The sequence below is a fragment of the Danio rerio genome, chromosome 6, assembly GCF_049306965.1.
Source record: "Danio rerio strain Tuebingen ecotype United States chromosome 6, GRCz12tu, whole genome shotgun sequence".
NCBI classification, from domain to species: domain Eukaryota; kingdom Metazoa; phylum Chordata; class Actinopteri; order Cypriniformes; family Danionidae; genus Danio; species Danio rerio.
The window spans coordinates 46732468-46756772 of NC_133181.1; the positions used below are offsets into that span (position 1 = coordinate 46732468).

At 35.1% G+C, this 24305-nt stretch overlaps 2 long non-coding RNA genes across 4 annotated transcripts in view; both read right to left on the minus strand.

The window, feature by feature from the left end:
* LOC141386348 (uncharacterized) overlaps positions 1-24305 on the minus strand; it is a 68255-nt gene that overhangs the window by 38853 nt on the left and 5097 nt on the right. Inside the window, exons 3-4 of one of the 2 annotated variants that reach the window (XR_012408178.1) lie at positions 21652-21819; positions 20151-20989 (exon numbers count right to left, since the gene is read on the minus strand). This is a non-coding gene — a long non-coding RNA (uncharacterized lncRNA). Of the gene's footprint in view, positions 1-20150; positions 20990-21651; positions 21820-24305 lie in introns of those variants that run through there. The other variant, XR_012408177.1, reaches the window with a different exon arrangement.
* LOC137490246 (uncharacterized) lies at positions 14659-18451 on the minus strand. 2 transcript variants are annotated; one of them, XR_011016069.2, is made up of 6 exons: positions 17803-18451; positions 17414-17557; positions 16581-16697; positions 16448-16489; positions 16039-16125; positions 14659-15654 (listed from the first exon to the last, which is right to left on the minus strand). It is a non-coding gene; the product is annotated as an uncharacterized lncRNA (long non-coding RNA). The 2 variants fall into 2 exon arrangements; XR_012408174.1 differs by having other exon boundaries at positions 15995-16125; positions 17803-17910.

The following is a 24305-nucleotide window of genomic DNA, read 5'->3' on the forward strand; positions in this document are numbered from 1 at the left end:
TCATCAGAGGATTATCATTGCATAACCCCGCTTATTCTTTCATCCGGGTCATTTCATAATCCTTAATCATGTTCCTCAAATTAATGCATGCCTACTAATTCATTTTGCTGTGTTTTTAAGCTCTTGCACAAATTTTTCTGCTTCATTTCCCAAATACAAGTTTCCTTTTCTTATGTCAGAGTCATATGTTTGGAGCAGCCTCCTGCTGACTCAGAACAATGATTTCTGCAGCAGGTTCTTTAATCAATGCGAAGCTTTTATTTTACCTGTCTAATGTTGGTGCTCTTGTCAGCTGGCTAATTTCAGGGTCGCATGAGTATGTGTAACTGAAATTTACACAGCCCTCTCGAAGGAAATAAAAAGGGGATTGTCTAAATCCTGCTGTGGTGCGCGACGCCTTTAAGTGTCGTCTTTGAACGCCTGTCTTCTGGGAAATAACCCAGCACACTGTGGGAATAAAAGACGGTCTGAAGTAAATGAATTGTTATTTCAGCCACGGGGCCAGAAGCATTATTAATAATGATAGTCAACCAACAGTATTTTACTATTTGTTCAGCTCAGCTGACATCACTTACTCTTAATTTATAATAAATATACACTCACTGGCCATTTTATTAGGTACACCCTTCTACTACCGGGTTGGACCTAATTTTACCTTTAGAACTGTCTTAATCCTTCGTTGCAGAGATTCAACAAGGTACTGGAAATATTCCTCAGAGATTTTGGTCCATATTGACATGATAGCTTCACACAATAGCAGCAGATTGGTCGGCTGCACATCCATGATATGAAACTCGCATTCCACCACATCCCAAATGTGCTCTATTGGACTGATATCTGGTGACTGTGGAGGCCATTTGAAAACAGTGAACTGATTGTCAAGTTCAAGAAACCAGTTTAATTTATGATTTATGACATGCAGCATTATCCTGCTGGAAGTAGCCATCAGAAAATGGGTACACTGTGGTCATAAAGGGATGGACAAGGTCAGCAACAATACTCAGGTAGGCTGTGGCATTGTGCTCAACTGTTACTAATGGACCCAGTGTGCCAAGAAAATTTACCCCACACCATTACACCACCACCACCAGCCTGAACCATTGATACAAGGCAGGATCCATGCTTTCATGTTGTCGACACCAAATTCTGACCCTACCATCTGAATATTGCAGCAGAAATTAAGACTCATCAGACCAGGCAACGTTTTTCCAATCTTCTATTGTCTAATTTTAGTGAGCCTGTGTGAATTGTATGTATATATATATATATATATATATATATATATATATATATATATATATATATATATATATATATATATATATATATATATATATATATAATATGTAGAATTTTTTTGTCAGTGGGTGAATTTTATTGCATTTTATCCATGTCTACTTTCAATCAAAATAAAAATAAAATTATAAAAAAAAGGATTAAAGCCTGTATTGTTAATGTTTACTATTTAAATTGAATAAAAACAATATTTAACAAAAATAATCGCATATGTTTTAATATCATAATGCCACAATGCAGGAATTATGGAAAAAACAAATAATAACACAATAACAATAACACAAATTTTGCTCATTTTTGGTAAGCTAATGCATTGACTGAGAGAAAATATGAGATTATTGATATTTTCCTGCACTCTTTTATAGTAATTGGTGGCCCTTCCATCTCAAAATGAAACTCAGCGGCTCTCTGTTATTTACTAAGCTCAAGCTAAAGACAGATGTCGCTGGTAATGCTATTGTCACAGGGAAGCAGCTGATGCACTGATATTGATGGCCAGATATACTCAAAGCTTTCAGAATTTAATTTATTACATAACAGCAACATCAAGAACAACATAAAATGCCAAATTTAAAGTTTAAAATAATTAAACTCTTAATGGAATTCAAACACCGGTGTCTTTGGTAGAGAAGTAGGCAAGGAGACATTTCCTCTGCTCTTCCTGCATAACCAATTAAGCCCATTCATAATTTGCAATTACTACATGCCCACTTCATAAAAGGCATACCTAATTTCATATTATTCCCAGTTGAGACTTACACAAGATGAAAAAGTGTTGAAAAGTCGGAAACAGCTTATAAGTGTCCAGTTCTTTGAAGTTCAAATGAAAATGGACTTTTAAATGCAAGTTTAGGTTCCTACTGGGATTACAGCTGCAATTCTGTGGGTAAAATGGCCTTGTTGATGCCAGAGGTCAGAAGTGAACGACCAGAATGATTGAAGCTGATATATCATTTATACCAATGACTGTAAAAAATATTTATACCGACCAGTAAGTGTAAACAGTGGAAGTCAAAATTATTACCCCCCTGTGATTTTTTCCCCAAATGTTTTGTAAATGATTTTAACAGATCAAGGATTTTTTTAGAGTATTTCCTATAATATATATATTTTTTTGGAGAAAGTTTTATTTGTTTTATTTCGGCTAGAAAAAAAGCAGTTGTTGTTTTGATAAACCTTTTAAGGTCAACATTATAAGCCCCCTTAGGCAATTTTTTTTTGATAGTTTACAAAACAAACCACTGTTATACACTGACTTGCCTAATTACCCTAACCTGCCTAATCTAGTTAAGCCTTTAAACTGGACTTAAAGCTAAATACTAGTATCTTGAAAAATATCCCGTAAAATAGTATGTACTGTCATCATGGAAAATAAAAAAACTTGCAGCAGATGATCTACAGCAGCAGGAGAGCATGAGGGTAAAACTACTGTCAGCAAATCAACAGGAAAATGTTGACAATTTAATTTCTGTTATTAATTACTCTAATTTTTAGTAATTAACTATTAAAAAGTTGGATGAAATCCTAGAATAATTACTTTATTTATTTGTTTCTTCTTTTCACTGTCAGTATATTGCGCAGGTTTACGAGAGCGATGTGCACTGATGTATACCCCTGACACCTGCAGGAGACTTCCTCTGTTTGAAACAAAGCACTGAGAAGTATTCGTCAACTGCGAAACTGAGCCATATACATATAAAGAGCACATGGCTCTCATGAATGCGCACCCTATTCTGACACTGAGGAGAAAAAAACTGTTGAGTAAAGTCATTATTTTTGTTTTTTAATGTATACAAAGGTATTTTAGCCTGGTAAAATTCTGATTGAACCACTGAATGTTTTAGGAGTATTTTTGGGGGTATTTTTCTGGACTGTGAGCAAGTTCGGAACATGTCTGTGGAAATGCATTTGCTCTCATACAGTATGTGCGCCCATAGGCGTTCAGGTCTAAAAAGGAAGGCGTTTTGAGGAGCATTGCTGGCGGGTTGCTATTTTAAGAAACTATAATAGATTTTTCAATAGACCAAAACAAAGCCAGTCTATTGTCCAGCGCACACTGCTTAATACACACAAGATGTAGAGCAATACGCAAATATCTTTACATATGAAAAATAATTAAAATATTAAGGATATATATAGGATATCATAATGATATATAGGATATAAATATAAAGGATTAAAATATTACAAAACATACTATTTTCTAGCCTAAATAAATTTAAAAACCATACTTTCATGCCTGCTTTTTTAGTTTATTCGTGACAATTTGCTTTTGTATAATGTTGTCATTATTAGCAGTATTATTTATTATATCTATATCTATATATCTATATCTATATCTATATCTATATATATATATATATATATATATATATATATTATTATTATTTTTTTTTTTTTAAACAAGCTTAGATTTGTCCACCTGTCAGGTTTCAGACCGCACGGGGCACAGCATGTGTATTTGGATACAACTCAGTTTTTTGACCAAACTTCGTTATTATTGTTCATTTATTCGTTTGCTGGAAATTAGAACTGAATTTAGAAATAGTTTTGAAACAAATCTTTGTGCTTAACAAACGAAACCAATTATTTATAGGCTAATTCATGTCTGTGCGTATAAGGTTACCCTATTCACAAGAGAGAAAGTGAAAGTAGATTGGAAATAGATGAGATGCCTTATTCTATTATTCTATTCTATTATTATGCAGCATTCTCGTGCTGCAGATGCTCGGTTTAACTGTTTTCTTGTTAGTGAAACGCTCAGCTTTTCCACTTACAAAGTCGTCATGTAGCAAATGCGCTATGGCTGCGCTTTGCATTTTGCGCATGAATCGTCAAAATAGAGCCCCTAATCTTTCCATTTTTGAGTGAACTAACCCTTTAAGAAATGCCACCTATCTGAATATTCTTGTTGACCATGTCCATCTCTTTATGGCCACAGTATTTTGATGGCTTCTTCCAGCAGGACAATGCTATGCATCAGATGTTCTCCTCAAACACCATATCTCAATCCAAATACAGCACCTTTGGGATGTGGTGAAATGGGAGATTTGCATTATGGATGAGCAGTCAGTGATGCTGACATGTCAATATAACCCAAAACCTTAGAAGAATGTTTCCAGCACCTTAATTAAAGGGATAGTTAAAAATAACTAAATAAATCAGAATTTTCTGTCATCATCTACTCTACCTTAATGAGTTTCTTTCTTCTGTTTAACACAAAAGAAGCTATTGTGAAAAATGCTGGTAGTTTGAAACAAACAAACAAACAAACAAACAAACAAACAAACAAACAAAAAAAAACAGGACATTCTACAGTTAAATTTTTTATTTTCACTATAACAGTGCTATTCTGTAAAAGTGCATTCTGGGTAATCTTGTAGTTTCTGAGAAAGTAGTAAACTGAAAATTTACAGAACTCAAAATTGACACTTACAGTGTATGAAATCAAACTTTGTACCATTGCTATTACGTACACTAGTTCACTTGACAGTAAATGAACACAAATGAGTGAATTCAGACACTGATGAACATCTGCTGTAACAATCACAATCACTGAAGGAAAGAGAAACAAAAAACCCAAACAGTGACTTCAGTTACAGCATTAAATAAAATCAAGTAAAATGAAACACCTTCAGTCTCAGCAGAGGATCATTAAACTCCACAAAACTTCAGCAGATTGACTTTTCTTACTGACTGCTATGACTTGCATACAGTTCTTATTAATAATAAATAGAGGTAGGCATGGGATGATAACCGTTTTAAAGCTATACCGCAGTTTGGATAAGTCAAGGCTTTAAAACCGTCAAAATTTATTAGTAATACCGTTCCTAAGGTATGTGTAAGATTTTAGTTTTTGTAGGACAACAGGATCTCCAACAGGAAAGATTTCCAAACATTCCATTTAAAATTGTTAATAAATCTGTTTTTGAAACTAATGAAGACAGCGAAAGTCAATAATTAATTTTATACAAGGTTATCATGCCGTCAAAATTTTATACCAGCCCATGTCTAAACAGAGGTTTAGTTGTTTTATTTAGTTTGGTGTCACCATTATGGAGCTCAGTGATTGCTTTAGGTGGACTCTTCACCCTTAACTTAACAACTTTAGTTTTTCTCTGGGTGCTGTAACTTATAGTTTATGAAGCACTTCATTATGTTATAATGTATGTAATTCAGTCTTGTTTTGATTGAGCTAAGTTTAATAAAATCATAGCAGTGTGATTGATTATATTAAATATTTTGTTTTTTTTCCATTTTAAACATATATGTCATCAATGACAAGCAAAAACGTAACCAGCTCATGTTCCAGTTAAGAGAGAGAATTGAAAAAAAAAAAACTGTTCAGTTATTGTTAAGACACACTCAAACTTTAAAAATCAGACCTTGTACCTCAACAATGGTAACATTTGAATATTTCATGCTGCAATGGCAGAGTACAAAAATCCCAGCATGCATTGCAGTATGAATAAATTATATAGCTTATTAATGCAACAGTTTTCATAATTTACTGGCACCCATTGACTTCCATATAGGGGAAAAATACTATGGAATCAATGCGTGTTAGCCACTAGCATTCTTCAAAATATCTTTTTTGTTCAACAGAAGTAAGAAACTCAAACAGGTTTTGAACAAGTGATGAAAAAATAAATGACAGAATTGTCATTTTTGGGTGAACTATGTCTTTAAGGAGTTCCAGCCTAACACCAGGAAGGTGTACCTAATAAACTGGCCAGTGAGTGCATAAATATTAAAATAAAAATACACCAAAAATTGGTTTCATAATGATCTAAAAAGGTATTAATTCATTGGTCTAGCAACAGTTAACTCTACATGGAATGGTATTTCTCAATGGTATTTTCCCCATCCAGTCAATTTTGGATCACTTCTAAATCTATTTACTTGTTTTGAAACTGAATAGCCTATTGTTAAATTACATAACCTCCTGACCTTATGCAGCTCTTTTCAAGCAAACTAATGTCAAGAATTCTTCTAAACCTGTCCTATATACTTTCGTTCCAAAAAATGAAAAGTAGCTTATGTTCTTGGTGCGCATTATCACATTTGCACGCTAGACGTGGATTGACTCGGACTGGATTGGAAGTTCACTGCTTGGTCATTGCTGTAACCCTTACTGCGGGTGGAGCGACGGTCAAGCTTCACCGTGCACAATCTCTGTGTCATCCAATAGAGGGTAGTGTTTAGTCTCCCTGCCAGGTCTAACAGGTTTACCCTCCCCAGAGCGAGGAGACAGACTGACAGCCCGGGGTAGGAGATATGGGATGCTGTCGTCCTCTGTCCTCTGTTCTGCTTCCCCTTTATCCTTCTCTCTGGCATGAAGTTTTGATGACTGCTCAGCTGCTGTGGGCACCATGTCAAATGCCAGCTTCAGCTGAGACTCCCACGTGGCCATCAGCTTAAAGTGCCGTTTAAAATATGTGAAGGCTGAAATGAGGAGCAATCACAAACTTTAAAAAAGTGACTTTTTAAACTTGGTTAAAGGATACTTAGAGCTGTTTAGCCAGACTTTAGACTGCGTGGAGTCATTTCTAGCCATAAAACTGCACTATTATGTTTTTCTCTTCTTTTTTAATTTTTTATAACCTGTTTTAACACATTTTGATCTGTCTTTATCAGTTTTGTTTGTTTGTTTGCTTTATTTATAGAGCACATTTAAAAACAACAGATGTTGACCAAAGTGCTTTACAAAACGACCAGCATACAAAATCTATACCTATATATAAAAATTGTGCAAAATATATAAAACAGATTAAAATTAATTAATTACAATCAAAGGCAAGAGACAGAAGGTGATTTTTCAGATGAGACTTAAAAGCACCAAGTGAAGAACATGACCGGATCTGTAAAGGCAGACCATTCCACAGTCGGGGGGCTGCAGCAGAAAAAGCCCTGTCACCTCTTGATTTCAACCGCGTTTTGGGGACAACTAGCTGAAACGTGTTTTCAGACCTGATTGGCCTCAATGAAGTGTGCCAGTGAAGAAGCTCATAGATGTAAATCGGTGCCAGACCATTCAAACTTTTAAAAACAAGTAGCAATAACTTATATTGAATTCTAAATTGGACTGGGAGCCAGTGAAGAGATAATAAAACTGGTGAGATACTAGAATTTTTTTTTGTCCCAGTTAAAAGCCTAGGAGCTGCATTTTGAACCAGCTGCAGGCGTGCTATTGATGCCTGTGAAACTCCAGAATACAAAGAGTTACAGTAGTCCAGTCTTGACATAATAAAAACATTAATGATAGTTTCCAGCTCTTTAAAATAAAGAAAAGGCTTCAATTTGGCAATGTTCCTTAATTGATGGAAACCACTTTTGACGACTGAGTTTATTTGCTTGTCGAACTTTAACTCAGTGTCAAAAGTAACTCCAAGATTATTTACGTGACTGTGGACCTTAGGCTTGATCGAACCTAATTTATTAATTGTAGATTCACAGACATTCGGAGGACCAAACACTACTACTTCAGTTTTTGATTCATTCAAGTGTAAGAAATTACCAGCCAGCCATTCCTTAATCTCGTTAAAACAGGTGAAAAACGACTGTAAAACAGAATTTTCTCCCATTTTTATGGGCAAGTAAAGCTGAGTATCATCAGCATAGAGGTGGTAGCTTACATTATGCTTCTTACAAATTGCCGCCAAGGGAAGCATGTAGATAGAGAAAAGAGCAGGGCCCAAAATTGAACCTTGGGGGACACCACACTCCTGTGTGTCCTGGGGTTCACACCACACATTTTTTAATTATTTGTTTTTATTTTTCTTATACTTGTCTCTTTTATTGCTGTTTATGTAAAGCACTTTGAATTGCCACTGTGTATGAAATGTGCTATATAAATAAACTTGCCCTGCCTTGCCATGCCATTTATCTATCTAGACAAAAAGGACAGGAAGAGGTTGTTTGAGCAGTATGGAAAGCGATCTGTCACAGAATGCTTAGCTTTAAGCTTGACCATGTTTTACAGTTTTTGCATTACATTTTTGCACAATTATATTTTGAAAGATAAATTGGGGGTTTTGTTTCATTTTAGATACTTTTTATTGGATAAATATGCACTCTTTACTGTTTAAACACGTTTTTCGATCTTACCATACAATATTTCTCTTTAATGAATATGTAGCATTGCTATTTTTTCTGATGTCTACTAACTTAACCATTTCAAAGTATTATTAGATATATTATATATATTTTTAAAATTGTAAATCAATTCTACAAATAAGTAACACATAAATATGTAATTAAACATGATGTGTAGAGCTGCAGGATATTGGAATAATTTGATATTGATAAATATTGCGATATAAATTGTTGTGAAAAATAATATATTTGTATTAATTTTCTCTCTTTTCTTGTTAAAAAATTGTATTTGTATTTCTTAGGGTGATATTAACCAAACTTCTTCTCTTGAGTGTGATATGCCTTACATACCTATAAAACTTTTTTGCAGAAGTAGATGAAGCTGATAGAAATGCAAAGGCCTGACTGTCTAAAATGAACTTGAGCTCTGCAGCTGGCTTCCAGTAAGCAGAGATGGGTTGAAACTATAATAATAATAATAATAATTCCTTACATTTATATAGCGCTTTTCTGGGCACTCAAAGCACTTTTACACACAATGGGGGGAATCTCCTCATCCACCACCAGTGTGCAGCATCCACCTGGATGACGCGATGGCAGCCATTTTGCGCAAGACCGCACACCACACACCAGCTGATTGGTGGAGAGGAGACAGCGATGAAGCCAATTGGAATATGGGGATGGTTAGGAGGCCATGATGGACAAAGGCCAGTGGGCAGATTTGGCCTGGATGCCGGGGTTAAACCCCTACTCTTTTCGAAGGACATCCTGGGATTTTTAACGACCACAGAGAGTCGGGACCTCGGTTTAACGTCTCATCCGAAAGACGGCACTCACTGAGCAGTATAGCGTCCCCGTCACTATACTGGGGCATTAGGACCCACACAGACCGCAGGTTGGGCGCCCCCTGCTGGCCTCACTAACACCACTTCCGGCAGCAACCTAGCTTTCCCATGTGGTCTCCCATCCAGGTACTGACCGGGCGCAGCCCTGCTTAGCTTCAGTGGGCGACCATGTGAGAGTTGCAGAGAGCTAGCTGCCGGAAACTAAACACAGAATATTTGCAGTTGAGAAGTCTTATGCTTTTAATGTTGTGTGGAGACATTCGTAGAAAAAGAGGATGTATGTATGGGTGCGGCCAACGGAGGACTGAAGAATAATAGACAGGTGACGAATTCCACTAAACTCCGTCTGTTAATATCAGTTGCGTATAAAAGCTGGAGTCAGGAAATTAAAATTGTTGCGCATCTCCTGATTGTAATTCTTGCATTGCACTGAGGATAACAGAATTTTGTGAATTGAATCATTCATTTGTATCCAATAAATTACTAATATTTTTGACATTGAAGAAAACCCTCACATGTATATATGTGTGTGTGTGTGTGTGTGTGTGTGTGTGTGTGTGTGTGTGTGTATATATATATATATATATATATTGTTTAGTTTTCACCATCAGAAGAAAAAAATTTTTTTTTCTTGTTTTAAAGAATATATCTGCTAGTGGGGTAAGTGAAATAATCTTGTTTTCACTTTAAAATGTAGATATTTGGACTAGAACCAAGACAAAATTTCTAAGCTAATTTTTTTTTGTTGCATAAGTCATATAAATTACATGTAATTTCAGTGATTAAATACATTTCTGTAGCTCCAGGTCAACTATTCAGACTCAACATTGCATATCTTTGCAGATGCACACGTTGCGATATCGATGCTGAAACGAAATTATGTGCAGCCCTAATGCAGTGTAACAAGAAAGAATAGGAAATTATTTATATCAAAAGGCTCAAAAATGCTCTTTTTATGTTTTCATCCATTGTCATTGTTCTCTAAACACTAGGCTTTGAAAATATTACATTTACTATGATAAACTATTCTGTTGTATATTCTAAAATTAGCATAGTTCAGAAAGAATAAGTGTTTCATTTCTACATAAAATGTTGTGTCATATATTTACAGATTTAAAAACAATTCTAAAGATTACATTCATGCGCAATAAGTTGCTTCAGGGATGAACTGGGTTGTTTAAATGTCACATTCAGCATGTGGATGACAACTGGCAAAAGCGGGCGAAAGGTAGAGCAAAAGATGTTTGTATAGGGCAGTTTTCGCTTTTACATGAGAGACATTTTCTTCTAACATTTAAAGCTCTTGATGATGATGCATTTGTTTAAATTTCACGTACGGGACGAGTGGTCAAGTGCAGTTCCCCGACAAAGCTCGAAGTCCTGGAATTGCCAGACTGTTGAAGAGGTGCGATGCACTGTTCCCAGGCTAATGTTGTTTGAACTACCACTGACTTGTCAGACAGACATTGACCAAGACCATTCTCATGTTCAAGGATAAGTTTAACTTGTTTTGCTTACAATATAACTAAAGCTATATCATTATTTTTTAAAATAACTCAAATCTTCCCTAGTGTGGTATTTAGAATTTTTATCGAGACTCAAAACGATGCTTGGCAAGAGATGAAGTAACAAGAAAATGACTGCTTTCATACTGCAAAATATATCTGACATCTGCTTTTTGCCATCTGTTTTCTCCCCATAAACAGGTGAGGGAACATATTGAACACAGTCTGCCAAGCCCATCTTCTTGGCTCATCTCTTAACAAGGTAGTTACGAGATGGAATTGGTGGCAAAACGCCTGTCATGTAAAGTCTCCTGCCTATTATGCATGGTACGCATTGTATAAACCATTACAAAATGTACCCCTGTTATCATAATTGTTGGATAAATAAATAAAGTAAAATACTGGAACTTCCTCAGCGGTTCAAAGATTGTTCAGAAACATTGCTTTATTTATTTGGGAGATACTAGCAATACCAGATAACTTATTTTTTACAGATACTATTTCTATCCTTTGAGGTCCACAATCTTCTAAAAAATATCTCCTAAACCATAGATTACATTTCTTTCTTGAACAGGGAATAGAAAAATGATTAGGACTGCTGTTACATTTATAGGTGTTATCTGAAACTTGTTGAACTGAATCAAGTGTAACAATTTTGAGTGTTTTGTCTTTGGTGTGCATTTAGGGTTTTAACAATGAATATTAGGTGTTTTTGCATTGTGGTTTGTCTCTCGCAATGCAAATGGCCACTTATTTTTTATTTTATTATTTTTTATATGCTTTTATTCTTTCAGAAAAATGTGATATATACAACCAAATACCAATCAAAGAACACCCGCCCCATCCCGACAGAGCCATTAAAAAAAAAAAGGTATTCTCATGCAAGGAAAGTAATACATAAACAAATAAATACAAAATAAAACATGAACTAAAATAAGATAAAATAATAATAAAAATTAAAATAAAAAGTGGGCAATTTTGTTAAAAATAAATAAATAAAAAATACCATTAAGACATTTACATTTCAACATATAAATTCCAATGAAAGTGAAAAATATATTAAAGTTAGTCATTACAAACACATATTAACACAGTTACATTGTTATGGATTACTAAACGGTCAGTCCACTCTTATTTAAAAAATGAAGGAAGAAGTCTCAAATCTTTTAGAATATGTGCCTTTTTTTGTTTGATTGAATAAGTCAGCCTTTCCATTGGTTTACTCGAAGACATTTCCTTAATCCAGAGTGACAAAGATGGAGCATGAATACTTTTCCAGTGAATGGCAATCAGGCGCTTCGCATGCAATAGACACAGACTAATAAACCTCTGTTCATATGACTTCAGTGATAAGGCAGGTGGGAAAAGACTAAGAATACTAATCTTATGGCAAACAGGGATTTCGTTACCAATAGTTTTAAAGATTACTCCAATTATTTCTTGCCAAAAGAGTTGTATGTGCTCACATTGAAATGGGCACTTATTCATCAAACACTAAACACCTATGTCAGTTATCTACAGTTTGCTTTATATTAGTGGTGAAGCACTGGCACAGGCTCATTCAGATTAATGGCTGACAATCAAATGACATGACTTTTTTTACCTTTTGTGGAAAAAAGACCAGGTGCATATTATTTGCACCCTGGTTTTAAATAACTCTAATGCTCCAGATAAGAGTTCTATGCTCTGAGTTCTATGCTCAGTAATTCCCCTATGCCCTATTCATTTAAAACATTCTAACATTTAAACTTGGAATGATTAAAAAAATAAAAATAAAACATTAAGGTCCTTTCTCTTAGGTGTAATTTGCTTCCAAAGTATTTTTTACAGTTTAGTTTATCGATCTTTATATTGACTTTAAAAACATTTAAGACATTTTGCACGCAACTGTTGCTCATGACGAAAGCTATATGTGACCTATTATTTAAAAGCAGAATTTAAGTTACGTCTCCAAAGCTTGTGAAAACAAAAATTTATAGCATATGTTAATGGTTTTAATTTATAATAGGTTATTTATTAAGAAATATGTTTGTAGCCTACTGTATTTGACATGGGTCTAGTGGTTAGAACATTTCTAGAGTGATTTGAATGTGTCAACGTTGTAAATGTAGACTTTTACAATAAATAATAAAATTTAATTAAAAATAAATTAACAATATCCTTCTTAATAATAATAATAATAAAATAATGGTGATAATAAAATAATAATAATAATATATGTGCTGTTTACATATATTTCAGTTAAAATAGAAAACAAGTGTATGTTATTACTAAAACTAATATTGGATTTTTTTTAAGTGCATATGTGTGTAAAACAATATAATTTGACAATTTTAAAAATGATGATAATTTTCTCTAAAGAAGTTATTACTCTGCCCTGTTTAGAGCATCGTTATGGCCGTTTACGTTAGAACTAATGTGGTTCAAACGATGGATCTGCGACAGAGAAAATACGATTTTGGGGAAACACTCGTCACTACATTTCCCAAAGGATGCATCATACTATGATAGTTCAGCCACTAGTTATGTCGTTATTTGGGAAACACACCCCAGAATGACATTTCATGAGTAAATGTCGATAAATAAATAGGTCACAAATTCAACATAAGCTCATTCTGAAAGCGTAGTCCTATATACGTTTCTGGAGACCGCAAATTATGTAGCCAGAGGTACGTATGGCTGCATTTAATTTTTAAAACGATTGCTATGGGGCGGTATGACGCCATTCCTTTTCGTGCTTACCAGCTGACAAAATACCTCTGTACACGCCTCCAATACAAAAACATGAAATTAAACTGGATTACCCTTGTATTGTTTCCATAATTGCTTTCATTATTTTGTTTTCTTTGCCTCAGTTGTTAATGCAATGCAATGCCTGTTATACTAGGGTACAGCAACACAAAGTGCAGTGTTTAAATGTACACATCTCAGAGTTGTGCAAATGGTCTATTATAAAACTGCATTAGACTCTTTGTCAATTACCCTTTGCATAGTCTACAACTATAACTGCTTTTCAGGGGAAAATAGTTGACACTGTTTTTTTTAACTAGCTTTGTCATACTTTCTGGCTTATTATTCATATTGCCATTGTTGAGACCAAGCCCTGCTTCAGAGAGCTGGCAGGCTAATTCTGAGTAATACACACATTGATTGGCATCATTACTGGGTTCGTGGGCCCGTGGCCTCTGTTGGAGTATTACAGTCTAATGAAGTGCTTTAATTGACTCTTGCGGAGGCTGTTCCATCATTGCTCCATTTATAGATGTAGCCTCAGCCTCTCAGTCTAATAGCAGCTGAGGACCTGGTTTACTACACAGCTAGGCTTTTAGCAGCCATTTTGAACAGGGAACGCTGCTTTTTGCAGGAGGCTGTTAAAAGTGTAAATGGGAGACTAATAAAGAGGCAATTTGAGTGGTTTTGCCCCTGATGTAACAGGAAAAAAGGTGAACAGCTCTTTGTGTATGTGTAGTACCTGAGGGAAAGGTCCTGGCTGATGGTGGGGAACATTTTGTTTTGTTTGTGCAACTCACATTTTATCTTATTGTTCTGATTGAAACTACATATTTATGCTATGAAGACAATGTGTGTCATGCGTTCTTGTCTGACTTCCTGTTTTAAAACTAAAGCTAGAGTGATTTGTGTGGTTGCCACACTGTTAGACATTTCAAAGGGTTTTTACAGTAACTTACTGGCAACACTGTTGCCAGTAAGTTACTGTATTTTAGATTTACAGTATACAACTGTAAATCCGTTTACAGCATGTTACTGTAGTGTCTGAAAATGGTTAACTACTGTAAAAACCTAAGTTAACAGTTAGCTACTGTAAACCTTTTAATTTTGTCCTAAATATTTTATAATATAATTTTATTAATATTATTTTAATACTATAGACCTAAAAAAGACACAATTACAAAATATTAACAAAATAAACACTCTTTATTTAAAACATTGGAGATGCTTAAAACAAGCTTAAAAATGTGTAAAAACATTACATTTCAATCATTCAAAATATTTTATTTTAAGAAAAAAAAACATTGAAAATGACAAAGCACATTAACATACATGTACAAAACTAATTTAAGTGTCTGACCTGCATATTGTTGAGAAAAAAAACCCAATTGTACTAAGTACTACTGACATTAAACCAGACACAATTACAAAATATTCCATTCTTTAAAACATTAATAATGCTTAAAGCATTTAAGGAAAATGTGTGAAAATTACATTAAGCAATAAAATCAACACATTAAAAATAAATAAATCACACAAAGCACTAGAACATACATGTACAATAAAAATTTAAACTTCTGAATTGCATATTGTTGGAAAAATAAATATTTGTAACTATTAGCCGACTCAGAAACAACCCAACTTTAAAATATTACTAGTTCTGGTGTCAAATGCTCAACAAGGTCTGAATTCACATGTTCAAATGCAATTCATCTTTATTTCTATTGCACTTTTACAATGTAGATCAATGATGTCAAAGCAGCTTAACATAGAAGTTCTTGTAAATTGAAGCTGCTTCAGTCCAGTTTTCAGAATTGAAGCAGTAAATGTCACTGCTGAAAGTCCAAACACTGAAGAGCAAATGCACCGATCCACCAATCGTAGCCAAGTGATCCAGTGGCGACAGTGGCATGGAACAAACTTCACCAACTGACGAAAGTGTAGAATAAAATCCCTTGAGAGATACCAGGCTCAGTTGGGCACGACCAGTTCTCCTCTAGCCAAACTTGTGCAAGGCCGCAGTCTAGGCACCAGAGGCTTGAAAGTTCACCAGCGGGTGGTCAGGCTGGCCCATTGGATCAATGCGGAAACTCATTGATCACGCGTGTCTTTCAGGATTCACTCCTCCATGACCACCACAGCATCTGGTCAGGATTTGGCCCAGTCCAGGATTATGAAGAACTCTGGATAAGGACAAACAGACTAACATAAGCATAGAAGAAGCTTGTTTAAAAAAAATAAATCATATACTGGTTAATTATTTTGAAGCATGGCAGCTAGGTTGGGGTAGTTTTCAGCTGGTACTGAGCAACTGGCTCCTGCTCATAACCTGCTCACTACCATGTTTAAAAGATAACTAACCAGAATGTCCTGTTTATTTTTTTCCCTAACAAGGTTTTACAAAAACATTGTAGCATTTGTGATGGGTTGATTCACTGCAGGACAGATTAGACTATTTGTTTTATGTATTCCTAATAAACTAAAACTGACTGAATACTGATAAAACTATTGAGAGTGTCTCACCTAATCCAAGTTCTCAGTTAGCTGGTGAAAGAAGGATAACTCACTGTTGTTCATGGTTGTCATTCTCTTCAGTACTTCTCCTGCTATCTTCTGGCTCACTCTGGTTGTTGCTGTGCATTTTGTTTCATCCTCTGGAATTATTTATACAAAAAATTGTATTATTTTATTTATTACAAAATATTTAGGCAACATGAAATGGGGAAAAAGACATTTAATACATAGACAAATGCATGTATCCCAATACTAATTATTGTATTTTGAAATGTCTGACCCATGACAGACCTCAATCTGCTCAAAAATATTATAAACAAAGATGAAAAAAAAAACCTACTAAATGGTTTAATAAAAAAGGGAAAACGATTTTTTTCTTTAGCTAGCAACTAAACATGTGACACATTTTGTATTAAAAGTAACGTTAATATATTGAGAAACAAATAGATGTACAGTACTTACTGTTGTATGAGGTCCAGTTTGCACAGGCAGGCTCCCAGTATTCTATATTGAGACCATAAAAAAGCCAAAAATACAGATAAGAATACCATGCTACAATCCACAACCTCCACACAACTTTTTTTTATTTGTTTACCTTGGTTGCTTACTGGTCTTGCTTATTTTTTAAGCATAAGGCTGTGCTGATCAAGATGTTCCTCTGAAATGCTGTTTGTTTCTTCAGACAAAACCTGCTGCTGTGCCAGTGCCATATCTAAACAGAAAAAAATATAATGGTAACAATTATGTTAAACCAAATGTCAAGAGTTGTGATAAAAAAATAATTAGCAAACAATAAATAGCAAAAAGGTGGTTATTAGCATAATTCATAGAGGTAAAATTGGTTTTATATTAGCAGATTCAGACTTCCCCCTTAATAATTTAGTTTCATAAAAGTATTATTTGCAAACTCTAAATAGCGAAATCATTTTAGCAGCTAATGACTATCAAAGTACAACATGCTCACGGTCAAATAAACAGTGTTAATGTTGATTTCAAGTCATACTGGCATGCTAATTCTGATCGAATATTCAAAGTAACATGGTAAACAGTTTAGAGTCTTCTAAATGAACGAATGTGCGAATATAAAACCAACTTTACCTCTATGCATATTGTAACGTTATAGATTTACGTTAGCGTTCTATAGGTTACGTCGCGATGTTATTTTCTCAAGCTAACGTTATAAGTTACTCTAAACCAGAGAAAAATAAGTTCACAACATCTAATATATATAGTATAAATCAATATAAGTTAAACGTTGCACGTTAAAATGAGTTTGAGTCCAATTCAGTATAAACTTAGCTCAGTTTAGCTAACAGTTAACATTACCATTTTAAGATCGCTTCAGCCAATGTTGCCGAGCAAACAAATGCTAATAGAGGTGCTCAAATCAATGTCGAGTGTTGTCAGCACAGACAGACGCGCTTTTACCTGGATTATTTGTTGGTCTTTCATTCATATTCTTCTGGGGGAAAACACTCTCTGCCGGACCGTTGTCTCGTGCTAAGTGTCCTCCAAAACTGTCTGCATACCTCTGGTTCCCTCCTAAACCAAAACCCGCTGCAACACCGGTTCCTATGTAAATAAATAAAAAGATATGACGAGAACAATGGCTAATAGTCATAAACAGTCTTATTTAAAGTAATAGTAGTGTTAATGTAATAAATTAAATAAAGGTAACATCTTAATAGATGATATATTTCTCAAATGGGCGAAATAACGCCAAGCCAGAGAAAATAATAATAGCCAACTTTATACTTTACTTTGTTCTATTCTCGTCCACAAAACATTCTGTAAAATGAAACACTGCCTCAGCTTACCAGAGTAAAGTTTGTTAAATCCAGTATGTTCTTCAGGCACACTAATAAATTGTCCTCCAGAATTGCTCCAGGGTCCTCAGGCAAAATGTGGTGCAGAGTAGTCGAATCGCCGCAAGGTGGCGTTGAAGCAGTTGTGGAAAATACAGTATAATACACGAATTTTTACAAATACAGTACATCGCTGTATATGTTGTTCGACGTCACACTAAATTCCCATAATGCAACGGTAAATACAGTTATTTACTGTAAAAGGAATTTGCAGTATTACACTGGGTGAAATACAGTAAATAACTGTGTAATTTACAGAAATGTCTAACAGTGTACTTTTTCAAAGTTTGTAATTTGTCAAAGTTACAGTATACTATTCACCTTAAAATTGGTTTAGTTTATGGCTGGTTTAATTATATGCATTTTAATTTCAGCTTGAAAAAAAGAGTACTGAGTATTATAATATTATTGTAAGAAATTGTAAGCATTGTAAGAAATAAAAAACCATACTGTCAAGGTACAAACAGGTCAATCGATTGATCTTGACATCGCATTTGAGCATGTGCACTAGTTAGTGCTGGTTATTGCAGTAAGTGAATACAAGTACTTGACTGGCCTGCTTGCAGTACAAACCTGTTTCCAATAGAGAATGTGTGGTGCATTTTTAAGTGTGAAATGTGACAACGAAGACCCCGTACTGATGCCCACCTTTAGATTTGTTAGCAGAAAGAATGGGACAAAATTACATCAGAAACACTTCATCACTTGGAAGTGCCTAAATGTCTTTTAAGTGTTGTGAAAATGAATAGGCAACATTACAAATGCTTCAGTAACAATTTTAGCTTGGAAAAAAGGGTGCTGAGTATTGTAGTTTAGCAACAGAGAAATTAAACCAGATACTGTAAAAGTACAAACAGGTCAATCAATTGATCTTAACATCCAATTTGAGCACACGCACTAGTTAGTGCTGATTATTGTAGTGAGTGGATACATGCACTTGACTGACCTCCCTGGAGTCACAACCTGTTTCCAACAGAGAATGTGTGGCGCATTTTGAAGTGCAAAATGCCACAACAAAGACCACCTAAGACTTATTTGCAGGAAGAATGAAACAACGTTACACCTAAAACACTTCATCACTTGGTCTATTCACTCCTTAAACATCTTTCAAGTGTTGTGAAAAGTAATGAAAACATTACAAATACTCCAGGAACAATTTAAGCTTGGAAAAAAAGGCGCTAAGTATTGTAATTTAGCAACTTAGAAATAAACCCGATATTGTCAAGGTACAAACAGGTCAATCGACTGATCTTGACATCCCATTTGAGCATGTGCACTAGTTAGTGCTGATTATTGCGGTGAGTGCACAATCATCTTCAAAGCACTCTCAGCGGTCATGCACTCAATCAATTTCCCAGTCTCATTGCACAGTAGCTCATACGTGACTAAACACTCAACATTTGACCAGAGGTTATTTCATGATGTAATCTTCACCATTACAGCCATATAGTAGATTCGTCATAATAAAGGTTGGCGGATATTAATGGACCCAAGCAGTGAAAACCAATAAAGTCAATAACATTTAAATACAGTGAGTGGATTGATTTAGAGAAAAAACTGCGGATTTAGGACTTGTCGTTAAGCTGGTCTTTGGACCGCTGTGTTGCACTGCAGGCTCTGCCATCAGCACTGCATCATCCCTCGAGGGAGCTATTATTAACTCTGAGGGTCAATAAACCAAATCTCCCATGACATATTATATGTGACTCACAGTAGCTACACGGGACTGATGCAGGCCACTGAATGTAAAAGTCACTGCACTCTTAATTGCATGAAATAACAGGAGATAATTTAGTGATGCAATGTAGCTAAACGATGCATTGCAGTTTTTGACCTAAGATGAATTAAATGTATATTTATCATTTCATTTACTTGATGTATTTAACATGTGTAGGTGTTTAGCTTTTTTGAATTGTTTATGCAATGTATGAAAAACACACAAAAACAAAATCTAATCTATGGCATCCAAAACCAATGATCCAGTATCTCAAACTTCATCTTGCTCTTTCAATTGCACAACATTCCAAGGAATTCCATTTGACTCCTGCTTTCCCAAAACACTCAAAGGCAGTAAATCTACTACACACCCTCATTCTAAAAAAAAGTGGCGTTAAATGAATGAGATGCTACACCACATTGTTACACTGCCAAAGACCTTTAAACATAATTCACTTTGAGGGCTACATTTATTTGCAGTGGTAGGGAATGCAAGTTGAATTTAAAACATTTGCCAATTTAAAAACGTTTAGGCTAGTGAATTTATCGTGTATCATCAAGCTGTCACTTTTGTGCAATATTTAAATTAGTGAACAGAATTTATTTCAGAATTTATTTTAGATTTATTTCAGATTTATTTCAGATCTATTGTTACCCATCACTAGATTTAAATGAAACAGGTAAATAATTACCATGCATCACACAATTTGCTAGTTTGCTTTTTTTTACACTCCTAGTCAAAACGTAAAGGGAAAGTTTGCTCAAAAACAATACTTACTATTTATCACTCAAGAAGTTCCATGGTCAGAAAAAAACATTATGAAAGTCCGTGTTTACCAGTTTCCAAAATTTTTTAAAATAATGGTCACACTTTCTATTTATCCACAATTCACGCCATTAACAAAGACTTTTAGCTAAATACACTACTAATTAGCTGTGTATTATGAGTTAGTAAAGTAGTAGTTAGGTTTAGTTATTGGCTAGGATTAGGGATGTAAAATAAGATCATACTATATACTAACTGTTAAACAGTTAATATCTAAATACTAGGCAGGTAATAAATCAGTAATGAACAGTGTGAATTGTTACTTCAACTAAAGTGTGACCAAGTTTTACCTTTATTTTCTTTAGTCTTAAAAAACTCAAACATGTTTGTGACAAGTAAACGTTAAGAATGAAATTATTGATATTTTTGGGTGAACTACCCATTTAAATGTGGCCCACTGAAGCATAGTCACAACATAGGCTTATTCTGAAATTGTAGCTCTATATACATTTCTGGAGATCGCAAATGATGTAGCCAGAAGTATGTAAGGCTGCATTTCGTCTTTAAAATGAAAGCTATGAGTCAGTATGATGTTGTTATCATATGCTTTCCTGCTGTTACCAGTTTGTCCGGTGACTCACCATGTACATCGGCAGACTTGAGATGCAGAGAGGAGTTGACCGTGACAACGGGATTTAAGTCCAGTGAAGAACTTGTGTGGCACTTGTGAGAAAAAATTTAGATCTCAAAAAGCATACACAGCGGCCACTGATGCATTCACAAAAACAAAAACTTAGCTCCTGGGATGTATTTGGCGCTTTCCAGAAATGTATATAGCAGTACATTTTCAGAATTAGCCTGGGTTGCATACTTTCATAATTTGCGATGAAAAAAAAGCTTAAACTGCATTTTAATAACAGTACAAATTAAATATTTCTACTTTGACCTGATGTATAGCAAAATATTAGACAAAAACAAAGTCTGACATATTTTTGACCACTTCCATAGGTAACAAAAATCCACTGGATCAGATGCTTTCCTGGTGCAGATGGCAAATGTCCAATCGAATCAAATAATATGTTGATAAGTCACTAAACTCCAACTACTCCACTCTGTGTATGACAGGATTTAAATTTTACTATCTAAAAGTTTGGTGTGAATGCAAGAATTTGTTGCTGGTTCTATTACAAACACACAACCGTCAGGCTTTTAAGGAGCAGAAACTAAGCTGCTTTCTGTATAATTTTGTCTTTCATGGTCATATGTAAATTGCACAAGCTTATACCAAAACATCAGAAAAAGCTCATATATACTCTCACCCCTTCAGGAAATCAGGAAGCTGGATGTCTCTCTCATTTACTTGTGATCCTATAGATCAAAATGCTTCTTTATACCAGATGGAAACAGTGTCAACGAGGAGAATGCTGAAGATACAGGTCTTAGAATGAGCGGCTCATGCTTCATTGACAGGTCCAACACAACAGCGCCTGCGGCAGAAAAACCTGTGTAACGTTTACATTGCACAGCACTTTTCACTGCAGGCCTTGCTTCTAGTAGCTTGATATTCAACTATGAATGTGGAAGAGTATATGTGAAGACAACACAACAAAAACTGTTGAAAAACTGCTTATATTTACAGACATCAGCATTTCAGTGAGTTTACTTTAGGGTGATTTCATACTGTCAGCCAAGTAGAAACAGCATGATGTTCATGAAAAAACAACCCAGGATCATTCTGAAAATGTACCCCTATATACATTTCTGGAGACCATCAAATACATCCCAGGAGGTACCTATTTTTGCAGTTTTTGTTTTTGGAATCCATGAGAGGCTACTATGTACGCTTTTTGAGATCTCAAATTTCTCCCGTGAGTGCCATTAGTGCCTGCTGTTCTCTCGTAAATCCACCAGAGGCCGCTGTCGACTGATTGTTTGACTGAGTGAAAGACTGACTAACTGACCAACTGATTGATTTACCCTCCTCCTTCCCTAAACCCAACCAATAGTATTTTAAAAAGCTTCTTTAAACCACATTCTCACCCTGTTATTTACTTGTTTAATTTTATTTTTTGGCTCATGTTTTTGTCTTATCACCTTTCTGAAACCGTTCTTCACCGGACTCGAACCCTGTCGTCATGGTCATCTCCTCTCTGCGTCTCAAGTCCACCAACATACACAGCGAACTAACTGGACAAACTGGTAACAGCCGGAAAACTGTCCATACGGATGTAAGCAGTCAGGTAATAAGTGTGAAAAGGAAACTGTCATACCTCCCTGTAGCACTTATTTAAAAAATGAAATGCAGCCATATGTACTTCTGGCTACATAAGTCATGATCTCCAGAAATGTATATAGGGCTACGTTTTCAGAATGAGCCTATGTTGCGAAGAACTTTCCCTTTGAAAACTGCAATAACACAACAGTACTTGTAGGTGCTTGCCAAGATTTGTATAAATGTGAAAGCAACACTGACATTTTTGTGCATTTGTTCAGACACTAAAGTAACATGCACATACATATTAGCCAGTGATGATGTCATTAGTTCAGCAAAGCACATGTAGAATATGAAACACATGTAGTTTTATGGCTCACCACAGATATGTGAGAATCTAAGTAATTGTGCAGCAAATCTTTAGACTTTTCTTCAGAGAGTTTTGTTTTAGCAAACCTTGATGAATGTATTATTCACTTTGATGGACATAATTGAATCACAATAGAGATCAACATAATATATTCACATTTTTGTCCAATGCTGTGCACATTTGTGCAGTGTGTAGCACAATCACCTTACAGCAAAAAGGTCACTGGTTCGAGCCCCGGCTGGGTCAGTTATTGTTTCTGTGTGGAGTTTGCATGTTCTCCTCATGCTCGCGTGGGTTTCCTTCTGGTGCTCTGGTTTCCCCCACAGTTCTAAAACATGCAGTATATGTGAATTGAATAAGCTAAATTGGCTGTAGTGAATGTAAGAGTGTATGGGTGTTTCCTGGTGTTGGGTTGCAGCTGGAAGGTGCATAAATAAGTTGGCGGTTCATTCCGCTGTGGCGACCCCAGATTAACAAAGGGACTAAGCTGAAATTAATTGAATGTTTGATATCAAATGAATACAAAGACTAAGCTTTTCTTGAACTGAACTACAGTAAATGCCAACAATTATTATTTTAATCCAAACTATGCTGGTGTGCAAATTGTAATCCCTATTTCTACTCAAACCTTCTTTGAATGATGGGAATAGAACTCTTCCAAACCTCTGAAGAGAAAAAAAACTTTGAGTTACTGCAAAACTAAGCCATAAAGAACATGGCTAAACAGACCTTTGAACCTAACAAGTCTGTGCTAAGTTCAGGGGTCAGATGAGTAGTGGGGGGAAATTTGGCTTGCGGTCACGCACAGGGTCAAGACCATTCTTTACCATTTGCATGTTCACACACACACACAAAAAAAGAATTGCATATTTTTTAGATTTTTAGAAAAATGTCCTCAATGGCTCCTTGGTGATCACCAAAGAATCAGTTTTTAATTTAGGACTGATGTGAAAGTCACAACAGCATGTGCGATATTAAATATATAGCTTTAAAAAACACACCGTGTAAAAACTTTACATGTAAGGCTTGTATGTTTCTCATTTCATTTTCTGCAGTTAAATGTGACAAATCTATCTGTAACAAGTCAAGTTATTTCACAAACGCAATGCATTGCCAAAAGGACTAGTATCAAACCAAGCTGAATGAATTGATAACAGGGATTTTACTACAAAATAAGAATCAAAATGATTCAATTAACATGATCTATTTCCAAATCCTTCATCAGCTAATGCATTTCCATATTAAAACACATAAACAAAACAGCTCACTTTTTGTCAGACATGTTGCAGTGCAGCTGTTCTCCAAATCACTAGTCCAATTGCATCTCCAGTCCAGAGCCGGAAAGATAATGGTGTAAGCTTTGTGAGAGATGTGTGGATAAGGAAAAGGTC